General features: G+C 39.8%; 1 protein-coding gene across 5 annotated transcripts in view; it reads right to left on the reverse strand.

Annotated features, from left to right (window-relative positions):
• Window positions 1-15,637, reverse strand: part of IBA57 (iron-sulfur cluster assembly factor IBA57) — a 78,699-nt gene that overhangs the window by 28,474 nt on the left and 34,588 nt on the right. The gene's annotated exons all lie outside the window — the stretch shown is intronic.

Here is a 15,637-nt window from a genome sequence, read left to right on the forward strand (position 1 = left end):
TAACAAAATCAACCATGTAAATTGGAATTCCCTGGTGGTCCAGTGGTTAGGACTCTGTGCTCTCACTGCCAAGGGCCCAGGTTCAATCCCTGGTCAGGGAACTAAGATCCTACAAGCTATGCAGCATGGGAAAAAAATGTATAAAACTAGTATGAAGGTTAAAAGACAAAAGTAGTAAAATCATCTATACCCACAATAAGTAGTTATGGGACACACAAAACAAAGAGGTATAAAATATGATGTCAAAAACAGTCATTGTGGGAGAGGGCAGTAAAAATGCAGGGTCTTTAGATTGCTGTATATAAACCTCATGGTAACCACAAACCAAAAATTGATAATAGATACACACACAAAAGAGAAAGGAATCCAAATATAACACTAAAGATAGTTATCAAATCCAAGGGAAGAGAACAAAAGAAGGAAGGAACAAAAAGAACTACAAAAACAACCTTCCCAAAAAATTAACAAAATGGTAATAAGTACATACCTAATTACTTTAAATGTAAATGGACTAAATGCTTCAATCAAAAGTCACAGGGTGGCTGATTGGATAGAAAAATAAGACTCATATATATGCTGCTTATAAGAGACTCATTTCACAGCTAAAGATACACACAGAATGAAAGTGCGGGAATGGAAAAAGGTATTCCATGCAAATCAAAATCAAAAGAAAGCCAAGATAGTAATACTTATATCAGACAAAATAGACTTTAAAACAAAGACTGTAACAGGAGACAAAGAAGGACATTACAGAATGATCAAGGGATCAATCCAAGAAAATATAATAATTATAAATATATATGCACCCAACATAGGAGCAACTAGACATAAAGCAAATATTAACAAACATAAAGGGAGAAATTGACAGTAACACAAAAATATTAAGGGACTATAACACCCAACTTACATAAATGGACAGATTATCCAGACAGAAATCAATAAGGAAACACTAGCCTTAAGTGACACTTTAGACCAGATGAACTCAATAGACATATCTAGAACATTCCATCCAAAGGCAGCAGAACATACCTTCTCTTCAAGTGCAAAAGAAACATTCTCCAGGACAGATCACATGCTAGGCCACAAAAAAAGTCTCAGTAAACTTAAGATCACTGAAATCATATCAAGCATCTTTTCTGACCACAGTGCTATGATACTAAAAATCAGCTATTAAAAAAACTGCAAAACAAACAAACAAAAAAAATGTGGAGGCTAAACAATATGCTACTAAACAACCAATGGATCACTGAATAAATCAAAGATGAAATAAAAAATATACCTGGAGACAAATGAAAACGAAAACACAGGGAGGGACCTTCAAGATGGCAGAAGAGTAAGATGTGGGGCTTCCCTGATGACGCAGTGGTTGAGGGTCTGCCTGCCAATGCAGGGGACACGGGTTCGAGCCCTGGTCTGGGAGGATCCCACATGCCGCGGAGCAACTAGGCCCGTGAGCCACAATTACTGAGCCTGCGCTTCTGGAGCCTGTGCTCCGCAACAAGAGAGGCCACGATGATGAGAGGCCCGTGCACCGCGATGAAGAGTGGCCCCCACTTGCTGCAACTAGAGAAAGCCCTTGCACAGAAACGAAGAACCAACACAGCCATAAATTAATTAATTAATTAATTTTAAAAATTATTTTAAAAAAAGAGTAAGATGTAGAGATCACCTTCCTCCCCACAAATATATCAAAAATATATCTACATGTGGGACAACTCCTACAGAACACCTACTGAATGCTGTCAGAAAACCTCAGACTTCCCAAAAGGCATGAAAATCCCCATGTGCCTGGGTAGGGCAAAAGAAAAACAAAAAAACAGAGACAAAAGAATAGGGATGGGACATGCACCTCTGGGAGGGAGCTATGAGGGAGGAAATGTTTCCACACACTAGGACGCCCCTTCACTGGCGGAGATGGGGGGTGGGCACGGGGGAAGCTTCAGAGCCTCAGAGGAGAGTGCAGCAAAAGGGGTGCAGAAGGCAAAGCAGAGAGATTCCCACAGGATCAGTGCCAACCAGCACTCACCAGCCTGAGAGACTTGTCTGCTCCCCTGCCGAGGTGAGTGGGGGCTGGGAGCTGAGGCTCGGGCTTCGGAGGTCAGATCCCAGGGAGAGGACTGGGGTTGGCTGTGTGAACACAGCCTGAAGGAGGCTAGTGCACCACAGCTAGACAGAAGGGAGTCCAGGATAAAGGCTGGACCTGCCTAAGAGGCAAGAAACCATTGTTTCAGAGTGTGAAAGGAGAAGGGGTTCCTTCCCCGTCTGCCCACAGAAGGCAGAGCACTGCCTAAATGAGCTTCAGAGATGGGTGTGAGCCATGGACCGCAGAGACATGTGTGAGCTGTGGACCCCAGAGACGGGCATGAAACACTAATGCTGCTTGGACCCCAAGACAGGCATGAAACATTAATGCTGCTGCTGCAGGCACTAAGAATCCTGTATGCAAGCACAGGTCACTATCCACACACACACACATACACACACACACACCAGGAGCCTGTGAAGCCCACCAATGCCAGGGTCAACTTCCCCAGAAGAACACACAGCACGTCTCAGGCTGTTGCAATGCCACACTGGCCTCTGCCACCACAGGCTCACCCCACATTCCAATTATAACTACTGTACCCCTCCCTCCTCCCGGCCTGAATATGCAAGAGTGCCCTAATCAGCCGATGCTTTAACCGCCTCCTGTCTGGGCGGGGAACAGATGCCTGAGAGAGAACTACAAGCAGAGGTGGGGCCAAAACCAAAGCTGAACCCCAGGAGCTGTGTGAACAAAGAAGAGAAAGAGAAATTTCTCCATGCAGCCTGAGGAGCAGCAGATTAAATCCCCACAATCAACTTGCTGTACCCTGCATCTGTGGAATACCTGAATAGACAACGAATCTTCCCAAAATTGAGGCGGCGGATTTTGGGAGCAACTGTAGACTTGGAGTTTGCTGTCTGCAACTGATTTGTTTCCGATTTTCTTTTTTTAATTTTATTTATTTATTTATTTATTTTTGGCTGTGTTGGGTCTTCGTTTCTGTGCGAGGGCTTTCTCCAGTTGTGGCAAGCGGGGGCCACTCCTCATCGTGGTGCGCGGGCCTCTCACCATCGTGGCCTCTCTTGTTGTGGAGCACAGGCTCCAGACGTGCAGGCTCAGTAACTGTGGCTCACGGGCCCAGTTGCTCCGCGGCATGTGGGATCCTCCCAGACCAGGGCTCGAACCCGTGTCCCCTGCACTGGCAGGCAGACTCTCAACCACTACGCCACCAGGGAAGCCCTGTTTCTGATTTTTATGTTTATCTTAGTTCAGTTTTTAGCACTTGTTATCATTGGTGGATTTGTTTATTGGTTTGCTTGCTCTCTTTTTTAAATTATTTTTTTATTTTAATAATTTTATTTATTTATTTTTTCTTTCTTTCTTTTTCCCTTTTCTCTGAGCCATGTGGCAGACAGGGTCTTGGTGCTCCAGCTGGGAGTCAGGCCAGAGCCTCTGAGGTGGGAGAGCCGAGTTCAGGACTTTGGACCATCAGAGACTTCCTGGCCTCACGTAATATCAATCAGCAAGAGCTCTCCCAGAGATCTCTGTCTCAACGATAAGACCCAGCTCCCCACAACGGCCAGCAAACTCCAGTGCTGGATGCCCCATGCCAAACAACTGGCAAGACAGGGTCACAACTCCATCCATTAGCAGAGAGGCTGCCTAAAATCATACTAAGTTCACAGACACCCCAAAACACACCACTGGATGCAGCCCTGCCCAACAGAAAGACAATATCCAGCCCCACCAACCAGAACATAGGCACCAGTCCCCTCCACCAGGAAGCCTACACAAGCCACTGAAACAATCTTACCCACTGGGAGCAGACACCAAAAACAATGGGAACTACGAACCTGCAGCCTGCGAAATGGAGACCCCGAACACAGCAAGTTAAGAAAAATGAGAAGTCAGAGAAATACACAGCAGATGAAGGAGCTACAAGAACTAAAGAGCAAACAAACAATGATGAACAACAAAAAAAAGAAATCAAAAATTCTCTAGAAGGAATCAATAGCAGAATAACTGAAGCAGAACAATGGATAAGTGACCTGAAGATAAAATACTTGAAATAACTACTGCAGAGCAGAATAAAGAAAAAAGAATGAAAAGAATTGAGGAGAGTCTCAAAGACCTTTGAGACAATATTAAATGTACCAACATTCGAATTGTAGGGGTCCCAGAAAAAAAAGAGAAAAAGAAAAGGTTAGAGAAAATATTTGAAAAGATTAGAGTTGAAAACTTCCCTAACATGGGAAAGGAAATAGTCAATCAGGTCCAGGAAGTGCAGAGAGTCCCATACAGGATAAATTGAAGGAGAAACACGCCAAGACACATATTAATCAAACTATCAAAAATTAAATACAAAGAAAAAACATTAAAAGCATCAAGGGAAAAGCAACAAATAACATACAAGGGAATCCCCATCAGGTTAACAGCTGATCTTTCAGCAGAAACTCTGCAAGCCAGAAGGGAGTGGCAGGACATATTTAAAGTGATAAAAGAGAAAAACCTACAACCAAGATTACTCTACACAGCAAGGATCTCATTCAGATTTGATAGAGAAGTTAAAACCTTTACAGACAAGCAAAAGTTAAAAGAATTCAGCACCACCAATCCAGCTTTACAACAAATGCTAAAGGAACTTCTCTAGGCAGGAAATACAAGAGAAGGAAAAGACCTACAAAAACAAACCCAAAACAATTAAGAAAATGGTAACAGGAACATACATAAAATCGATAATTACCTTAAATGTAAATGGATTCAATGCTCCAACCAAAAGACATAGACTGGCTGAATGGATACAAAAACAAGACCTGTATATATGTTGTCTACAAGAGACCCACTTCAGACCTAAAGACACATACAGACTGAAAGTGAGGGGATGGGAAAAGATATTCCATGCAAATGGAAATCAAAAGAAAGCTGCAGTAGCAATTCTCATATCAGACAAAATAGACTCTAAAATAAAGACTATTGCAAGAGACAAAGAAGGACACTACAAAATGATCAAGGGATCAATCCAAGAAGAGGATATAACAATTGTAAATATTTATGCACTCAACATAGGAGCACCTCAATACATAAGGCAAAGGCTAATAGCCATAAAAGGGGAAATCAACAGTAACACAATCATATCATGGGACTTTAACACCCCACTTTCACCAATGGACAGATCATCCAAACTGAAAATAAATAAGGAACCACAAGCTTTACATGACACATTAAACAAGATGGACTTAATTGATACTTATAGGACATTCCATCCAAAAACAACAGAATACACTTTCTTCTCAAATGCTCATGGAACATTCTCCAGGATAGATCATATCCTGCATCACAAATCAAGCCTTGTTAAATTTAAGAAAATGGAAATTGTATCAAGTATCTTTTCCAACCACAACACTATGAGACTAGATATCAATTACAGGGGAAAAAAACTGTAAAAAATATAAACACATGGAGGCTAAACAATATGCTACTAAATAACCAAGAGATCACTGAGGAAGTAAAAGAGGAAATCAAAAAATACATAGAAACAAATGAAAAAAACATGACGACCCAAAACCTATAGGATGTAGCAAAAGCGGTTCTAAGAGGGAAGTTTATAGCAATACAAGCCTACCTCAAGAAACAAGAAACATCTCAAATAAACAACCTAACCTTACACCTAAAGCAATTACAGAAAGGAGAACAAAAAAACCCCAACGTTAGCAGAAGGAAAGCAATCATAAAGATCAGATCAGAAATAAATGAAAAAGAAATTAAGGAAACGATAGCAAAGATCAATAAAACTAAAAGCTGGTTCCTTGAGAAGATAAACAAAATTGATAATCCATTAGAAAGACTCATCAAGAAAAAAAGGGAGAAGACTCAAATCAATAGAATTAGAAATGAAAAAGGAGAAGTAACAACTGACATTGCAGAAATACAAAGGATCATGAGAGATTACTACAAGCAACTATATGCCAATAAAATGGACAACCTGGAAGAAATGGACAAATTCTTAGAAAAGCACAACCTTCTGAGACTGAACCAGGAAGAAATAGAAAATATGAACAGACTAATCACAAGCACTGAAAATGAGACTGTGATTAAAAATCTTCCAACAAATAAAAGCTCAGGACCAGATGGCTTCACAGGCAAATTCTATCAAACATTTAGAGAAGAGCTAACACCTATCCTTCTCAAACTCTTCCAAAACATAGCAGAGGGAGGAACACTCCCAAACTCATTCTACGAGGCCACCATCACCCTGATACCAAAACCAGAAAAAGATGTCACAAAGGGAGAAAACTACAAGCCAATATCACTGATGAACACAGATGCAAAAATCCTCAACAAAATACTAGCAAACAGAATCCAACAGCACATTAAAAGGATCATACACCATGATCAAGTGGGGTTTATCCCAGGAATGCAAGGATTCTTCAATATACGCAAATCAATCTATGTGATACACCATATTAACAAACTGAAGAATAAAAACCATATGATCATATTAATAGATGCAGAAAAAGCTTTTGACAAAATTCAACACCGATTTATGATAAAAGCCCTCCATAAAGTAGGCATAAAGGGAACTTACCTCAACATAATAAAGGCCACATATGACAAACCCACAGCCAACATCGTTCTCAATGGTGAAAAACTGAAACCACTTCCACTAAGATCAGGAAAAAGACAAGGTTTCCCACTCTCACCACTATTATTCAACATAGTTTTGGAAGTTTTAGTGGCAGCAATCAGAGAAGAAAGAGAAATAAAAGGAATCCAAATTGGAAAAGAAGTAAAGCTGTCACTGTTTGTAGATGACATGATACTATACATAGAGAATCCTAAATATGCTATCAGAAAACTACTAGAGCTAATCAATGACTTTGGTAAAGTAGCAGGATACAAAATTAATGCACAGAAATCCCTTGCATTCATATATACTAATGATGAAAGATCTGAAAGAGAAATTGAGGAAACAGTCCCATTTACCATTGCAACAAAAAGAATAAAATACCTAGGAATAAACCTACCTAAGGAGACAAAAGACCTGTATGCAGAAAACTATAAGACACTGATGAAAGAAATGAAAGATGATACAAACAGATGGAGAGATATACCATGTTTTTTGGTTGGAAGAATCAGCATTGTGAAAATGACTCTATTACCCAAAGCAATCTACAGATTCAGTGCAATCCCTATCAAACTACCAATGGCATTTTTCACAGAACTAGAACAAAAAATTTCACAATTTGTATGGAGCACAAAAGACTCTGAATAGCCAAAGCAATCTTGAGAAAGAAAAACAGAGCTGGAGGAATCAGGCTCCCTGACTTCAGACTATACTACAAAACTACAAAGTAATCAAGACAGTATGGTACTGGCACAAAAAGAGAAATATAGATCAATGGAACAGGATAGAAAGCCCAGAGATAAACCACGCACATATGGTCACCTTATTGTTGATAAAGCAGGCAAGAATATACAATGGAGAAAAGACAGCCTCTTCAGTAAGTGGTGCTGGGAAAAATGGACAGCTACATGTAAACGAATGAAATTAGAACACTCTCTAACACCATACACAAAAATAAACTCAAAATGGATTAAAGACCTCAATGTAAGGCCAGACACTATCAAACTCTTAGAGGAAAACATAAGCAAAACACTCCATGAGATAAATCACAGCAAGATCCTTTTTGATCCACCTCCTAGAGAAAGGGAAATAAAAACAAAAATAAACAAATGGGACCTAATGAAACTTAAAAGCTTTTGCACAGCAAAGGAAACCATAAACAAGACAAAAAGACAACCTCAGAATGGGAGAAAATATTTGCAAATGAAGCAACTGACAAAGGATTAATCTCCAAAATATACAAGCAGCTCATGCAGCTTAATATCAGAAAAACAAACAACCCAATCCTAAAATGGGCAGAAGACCTAAATAGACATTTCTCCAAAGAAGATGTACAGATTGCCAACAAACACATTAAAGGATGTTCAACATCACTAATCATTAGAGAAATGCAAATCAAAACTACAATGAGGTATCACCTCACACCGGTCAGAATGGCCATAATCGAATATCTACAAACAGTAAGTGCTGGAGAGGGTGTGGAGAAAAGGGAACACTCTTGCACTGTTGGTGGGAATGTAAATTGATACAGCCACTATGGAGAACAGTATGGAGGTTCCTTAAAAAACTAAAAATAGAACTACCATATGACCCAGCAAGCCTACTACTGGGCATATACCCTGAAAAAACCATAATTCAAAAAGAGTCATGTACCACAATGTTCATTGCAGCACTATTTACTATAGCCAGGACATGGAAGCAACCTAAGTGTCCATCAACAGATAAATGGATAAAGAAGATGTGGCACATATATACAATGGAATATTACTCAGCCATAAAAAGAAACGAAATTGAGTTATTTGTAGTGAGGTGGATGGACTTAGAGTCTGTCATACAGAGTGAACTAAGTCAGAAAGAGGAAAACAAATATCATATCCTAACACATATATATGGAATCTAAAAAAAAAAAATGCTTTTGATGATCCTAGGGGCAGGACAGGAATAAAGATGCAGACATAGAGAATGGACTTGAGGACACAGGGAGGGGGAAGGGTAAGCTGGGACGAAGTGAGAGAGTGGCATGGACATATATACCAAATGTAAAATAGATAGCTAGTGGGAAGCAGCTGCATAGCACAGGGAGATTAGCTCGGTGCTTTGTGACGACCTAGAGGGGTGGGATAGGGAGGGTGGGAGGGAGACACAAGAGGGAGGGGATATGGGGATATATGTATACATATAGCTGATTCACTTTGTTATACAACAGAAACTAACACAACATTGTAAAGCAATTATACTCCAATAAAGACGTTAAAAATATAAAAATAAAAAATAAAAAGCCCCCCCTCAAAAAAAAAACCCACAATGATCCAAAATCTATGGGATGCAGCAAAAACAGTTATAAGTGGGAAGTTTATAGCGATATAAGCCTACCTCAGGAAACAAGAAAAATCTCAAATAAAGAACCTAACTTTACACGTAAAGGAACTAGAAAGACATAAAAAACCCAGAGTTAGTAGAAAGAAAGAAATCATAAATATCAGAGCAGAAATAAATGAAATAGAGACTAAAAAGCAATAGAAAAGATCAACAAAACTAAGAACTACTTCTTTGAAAAGATAAACAAAATTGATAAGCATTTAGCAAGACTTAGCAAGGAAAAAGAGAGAGGACCCAAATTGATAAAATCAGATATGAAAAAGGAGAAGTTACCAACTGACACAACACAAATGCAAAAGGCTCATAAGAGATTATTATAAACAACAATACACCAATAAAATGGACAACCTAGAAGAAAGGGACAAAACTTTGAAATGTATACTCTCCCAAGATTGCACTAGGAAGAAATACAAAATATGAACAGACCAATCTCCAGTAATGAAATTGAATCAATAATTTAAAAAAAAAAACTCCCAAAAAACAAGTCTAGGAACAGATGGCGTCACAGGTGAATTCTATCAAACATTTAGAGAAGAGTTAACACCTATCCTTCTGAAACTATTACAAAAAATTGAAGAGGAAGGAGTGCTTCCAAACTCCTTCTATGAGGCCAGTATCACTCTGATTCCAAAATCAGACAAAGATATCACACACACACAAAATTACAGGTCAATATCACTGATGAACACAGATTCAAAAATCCTCAACAAAATAATAGCAAACCAAATTCAACAATACATTAAAAGGATCATACACCATGATCAAGTGGGATTTACCCCAGGGATGCAAGGAAGCTTCAATATCTGCAAATCAATCAATGTCATACACCACATTAAAAAACTGAAGAATAAAAATCATACGATCATCTCAGTATATGCTGAAAAAGCTTCTGACAAAATTCACATCCATTTATGATAAACACCCCACAGAATAGGTATAGAGGGAATATACCTCATCATAATAAAGGCTGTACATGATAAGCCAACAGGTAACATCATACTCAATGGTGAAAAGATAAAAGCATCTCCTGTAAGATCAGGAACAATACAAGGATGCCCTCTCTCACTGCTTTTATTGGAAGTTCTAGTAGTTGTGGCACCCAGGCCCAGTAGTTGTGGCTTGCAGGCTCTAGAGCACAGGCTCAGCAGTTGTGGCTCATGGACTTAGTTGCTCCATGGCAACTAATTCATCTGAGTGACTGTTTTTGTGCGAGTACCATGCTGCTTTGATTATTATAACTTTATGACTAGTCTGAAGTCAGGGAGTGTGACACCTCTAGCTCTGTTCTTCTTTCTTGTTTTGGCTATTCAAGGTCTTTTGTGTTTCCATACAAATTTTTTAATTAGTTGTTCTAGTATAGAACATAGTAGTAGCACATAGTATTGGAAGTCCTAGCCAAGGCTCGAAAAAAGAAAGACAAGAAAAAAGAAATAAAAGGAATCCAAATTGGAAAGGAAGAAGTAAAACTGTCCCTGTTTGCAAATGACATGATATTATACATAGAATATCCTAAAGATGCCACCAAAAAAATGCTAGAACTCATCAATGAATTTGGTAAAGTTGCAGGTTACAAAATTAATATATAGAAATCAGTTGGGGACTTCCCTGGTGGTCCAGTGGTTAGGATTCTGTGCTTCCACTGCAGGGGACATAGGTTTGATCCCTGGTCGGGGAACTAAGATCCCACATGCCACATGGCATGTCCGAAAAATAGAAAAAAAATGAAAGAAATTGGGTTGCATTTCTATACATAACAATGAACTATATGAAAGAGAAATTAAGGAAACAATCCCATTTTCCATTGAATCAAAAAGAATAAAATATCTAGGAATCAACCTACCTAAGGAGGTAAAAGACCCACACTGAGACAACTATAAGACACTGACGAAAGAAACTGAAGATGACACAAACCCATGTTCTTGGATTGGAAGAATTAATATTGTTAAAATGACCATACTACCCAAGATAGTTTCAATGCAATCCCTATCAAAATTCCAATGGCGGGCTTCCCTGGTGGTGCAGTGGTTGAGCATCTGCCTGCTAATGCAGGGGACACGGGTACGAGCTCAGGTCTGGGAGGATCCCACATGCCGCGGAGCAACTAGGCCCGTGAGCCACAATTACTGAGCCTGCACGTCTGGAGCCTGTGCTCCGCAACAAGAGAGGCCGCGATAGTGAGAGGCCCGCGCACCGTGATGAAGAGTGACCCCCGCTTGCCGCAACTAGAGAAAGCCCTCACACGAACACCCAACACAGCCATAAATAAATAAATAAATAAATAAATAAATAAATAAGGATGATCAGTCATTATCAAAAGACAATCTATAAAATAAACCTCCAGATTTGCTGGTTTCTTTAGAAAAAAAAAATTCCAATGGCATTTTTCACAGAACTAGAACAACTAATTAAAAAATTTGTATGGAAACACAAAAGACCTTGAATAGCCAAAACAAGAAAGAAGAACAGAGCTAGAGGTGTCACACTCCCTGACTTCAGACTAGTCATAAAGTTATAATAATCAAAGCAGCATGGTACTTGCACAAAAACAGTCACTCAGATGAATTAGTTGCCATGGAGCAACTAAGTCCATGAGCCACAACTGCTGAGCCTGTGCTCTAGAGCCCGCAAGCCACAACTACTGAGCCTGGGTGCCACAACTACTGAAGCCTGTGAGCCTAGAGCTCTGCAACAAGAGAAGCCACTGCAACAAGAAGCCCACACACCACAACAAAGAGTAGCCCCACTTACAACAACTAGAGAAAGCCCACACACAGCAACGAAGACCCAAGACTGCCAAAAATAAATAAATTAATTAAAAAAGAATAGATACATGAATATGTATAACTGAATCACTTTGCTGTACACCTGAAACTAACACAACATTGTTAACCAACTATACTCCAATATATAATATTGGGTTGGCCAAAAAGTTCATTTGGGTTTTTTCCATAATATCTTTCAAAAAAACCCAAATGAACTTTTTGGCCAACCCAATAAAAAGTTTAAAAAATGTTAGGTAATAAAGTAATAAAGAAGGTTTGATGAAAATAAAATAAAGACTCAATATTAAGATTTAAAAAAACAAAATGGACTAAAAACCTAAATGTAAGACCAGAAACCATAAATTCCTAGAAGAAATCATAGGCAGAACACTCTTTGACACAAATCATAGAAATTTTTTTTGTGATTTCTCTCCGAAGGCAAAGGAAACGAAAGCAAAAATAAACAAATGGGACCTAATTAAACTTGAAAGCTTTTGCACAGCAAAGGAAACCATTGACAAAACAAAAAGACAACCTACTGAATGGGAGAAGATATTTGCAAATGATATGACCCGTATGGGCTTAATATCCAAAACGTATAAAGAGCTCATACAACTCAATATCAAAAGAAAAACAAACACCCGATTGTAAAATGGGCAGAAGACCTGAATACACATTTTTCCAAAGAAGGCAATACAGATGGCCAACAGGTATATGAAGAGATACTCAACATCACTAATCATCAGAGAAATGCTAATCAAAACCACAATGAGATATCACCTCACACCTGTCAGAATGGCTATCATCAAAAAGATCACAAATAACGGATGTTGGTGAGGATGTGGAGAAAAAGGAACCCTTGTACACTGTTGGTGGGAATGTAAATTAGTGGAATCACTGTGGAAAACAGTACGGAGGTTCCTCAAAAAACTAAAAAGAGAACTACCATATGATCCAGCAATTCTACTCCTGGGTATATCCAAAGAAAATCAAAACCCTAATCTGAAAAGATACATGCACCCAATGTTCATAGCAGCATTATTTACAATACCCAAGATAAGACAGCAACCTAAATGTCCATCAACGGATGAATGGATAAAGAAGATTTCATACATATATACAATGGAATATTACTCAGCCATAAAAAGAATAAATTTTTGCCATTTGCAACAATATGGATAGACCTGGAGGGTATTATACTTAGTGAAATAAGTCAGAGAGAGAAAGACAAATACTGTATACTATCACTTATATGTGAAATCAAAAAAATAAAGCAAATGAATATAACAAAAGAGAAACAGGTGCACAGATATGGAGAACAAACTAGTGGTTACCAGTGGGCAGAAGAAAGAGGGAGGGCAGAATAGTAGTAGGGGGACTTCCCTGGTGGCACGTGGTTAAGAATCTGCCTGCCAATGCAGGGGACATGGGTTTGAGCCCTGGTCCGGGAAGATCCCACATACCACGGAGCAACTAAGCCCGTGCACCATAACTACCGAGCCTGCACTCTACAGCCTGTGAGCCACAACTACTGAGACTGCACACCACAACTACTGAAGCCTGTGCACCCTAGAGCCCGTGCACTGGTAGAGCCTGGTACTGGTCCGTGGCCTGTTAGAAATCAGGACACACAGCAGGAGGTGAGTGTCAGGTGAGCGAGCAAAGCTTCATCTGTATTTACAGCCACTCCCCATCACTCGCATTACCGCCTGAGCTGCGCCTCCTGGTAGATCAGCAGGATCCTAGATTCCTAGATCCTAAATTCCTAGATCCTCATAGGAATGCAAGCCCTACTGTGAACTGCACATGCGAGGGATCTAGGTTGCACACTCCTTATGAGAATCTAATGCCTGATGATCTGAGGTGGAGCTGAGGTGGTGATGCCAGCGCTGGGGAGCAGCTGCAAATACAGATCATCATTAGCAGAGAGGTTTGACTGCACAGAGACCATAATAAATCAATTGCTTGCAGACTCATATCAAAACCCTATCAGTGGAACTTCCCTGGTGGCACAGTAGTTAAGAATCCACCTGCCAATGCAGGGGACACAGGTTTGATCCCTGGTCCGGGAAGATCCCACATGCCATGGAGCAACTAGGCCCATGCACCACAACTACTGAGCCTGCACGCCACAACTACTGAAGCCCGTGCGCCATAGAGCCCACGTGTTGAAACTACCAAACCCACGCGCCACAACTACTGAAGCCTGCACGCTCTGGGGCCTGCGTGCCGCAACTACTGAGCCCGCGTGCTGCAACTACTGAAGCCCACGTGCTGCAACTACTGAAGCCCGCGCACCTAGAGCCCATGCTCTGCAACAAGAGAAGCCACTGCAATGAGAAGCCTGCGCACTGCAATGAAGAGTAGCCCCCACTCACCGCAACTAGAGAAAGCCTGCGCCCAGCAACGAAGACCCAACACAGCCTAAAATAAATTAAATTTTTTAAAAAAATTTCATCAAAAAAAAAAACCCTATCAGTGAGTGGCAAGTGAAAACAAGCTCAGGGCTCCCACTGATTCTGCATTATGGTGAGTTGTTTAATTATTTCATTATATATTACAATGTAATAATAATAGAAATAAAGTGCACAATAAATGTAATGCACTTGAATCTTCCCAAAACCATCCCCCCACCCCGGTCCATGGAAAAATTGTCTTCCACGAAACCAGTCCCTGGTGCCAAAAATGTTGGGGACCACTGTTGTACAGCACAGGGAATACAGCCAATATTTTATAATAACTTTAAACGGAGTATAATCTATAGAAATTCTGAATCACTATGTTGTACACCTGAAACTAATATAATATTGTAAATCAACTATACCTCAGTGAAAAAAATTTTAATAAAGTATACAGGAGGATGTGCATAGGTTATACACAAAAACTACACCATTTCGTATAAGGAACTTGAGCATCCTTGGATTTTGGTATTCAAGGAGGTCCTGGAATCAAGCCCCCCAGGACCAAGGGACAACTGTATTTCAAACCACATTCAATCCTCATTACCCTTGGTGTCTCTATTTTCAAATTCGCCTACTCCCTAAGTTTATTTGTGACCCCAAAATCAATACTTGAGGTGCTTTCGCAGTCCTTGCAGACATCCCCAGAGCAGTGAAAACTCGACTCTCCCAATGCTCACGTTCCCAGCTGAGGTGGAACAAGGCGTGTACTCTGTCTTTGTGTCCCAGCTCTCAGACTGTAAACAAATGTCCTTTTCATAGTTGATTTATTACCACATTTTTTGAATTTTTGTACTTTTTGTGGATTTCACTGTTTAAAATGGCCCCCAAGCATAGAGCTGAAGTGTTGTCTAGTGTTCCTGAGCACAGGAAGGCTGTGACATGCCTTATGGAGGAAATACATTAGATGGGCTTCATTCAGGTATAAGTTATAGTGCTGTTGGCCGTGAGTTTAATGTTAATGAACCAGCAATATATAGGTGTCTTTAAACAGAAATACATATCAAATAAAGGTATCTGTTGATCAGTTGATAAAAATGTAACCAGAGGCTGGCGGGAACCTAACTCCATTCTTTCCACAGGAGCAGTGGTTCAATATTCACTAATTCAGTGTTTGCAGGGAAGTTATGGAATATAACTCCAGCAAATAATGAGAATCCACCACATCCGACAAAGGACTGGTATCGAAATATATACTCAACAGTAAAAATCAAACAACCCAATTAGAAAAGGGGCAAAATTCATGAAAAGACATGTCACCAAAGAGGATACATAGATGGCAAATAAGCACATGAAAGGAGGTTCAACACCATTAGCCATCAAGGAGACTCAAAGTAAAACTATCGTGAGATACCTCTGCATGCCTATCAGAAAATTATAAACAGTG

This window comes from Balaenoptera physalus (assembly GCF_965194825.1).
Source record: "Balaenoptera physalus genome assembly, chromosome: 3".
Classification (NCBI taxonomy): domain Eukaryota; kingdom Metazoa; phylum Chordata; class Mammalia; order Artiodactyla; family Balaenopteridae; genus Balaenoptera; species Balaenoptera physalus.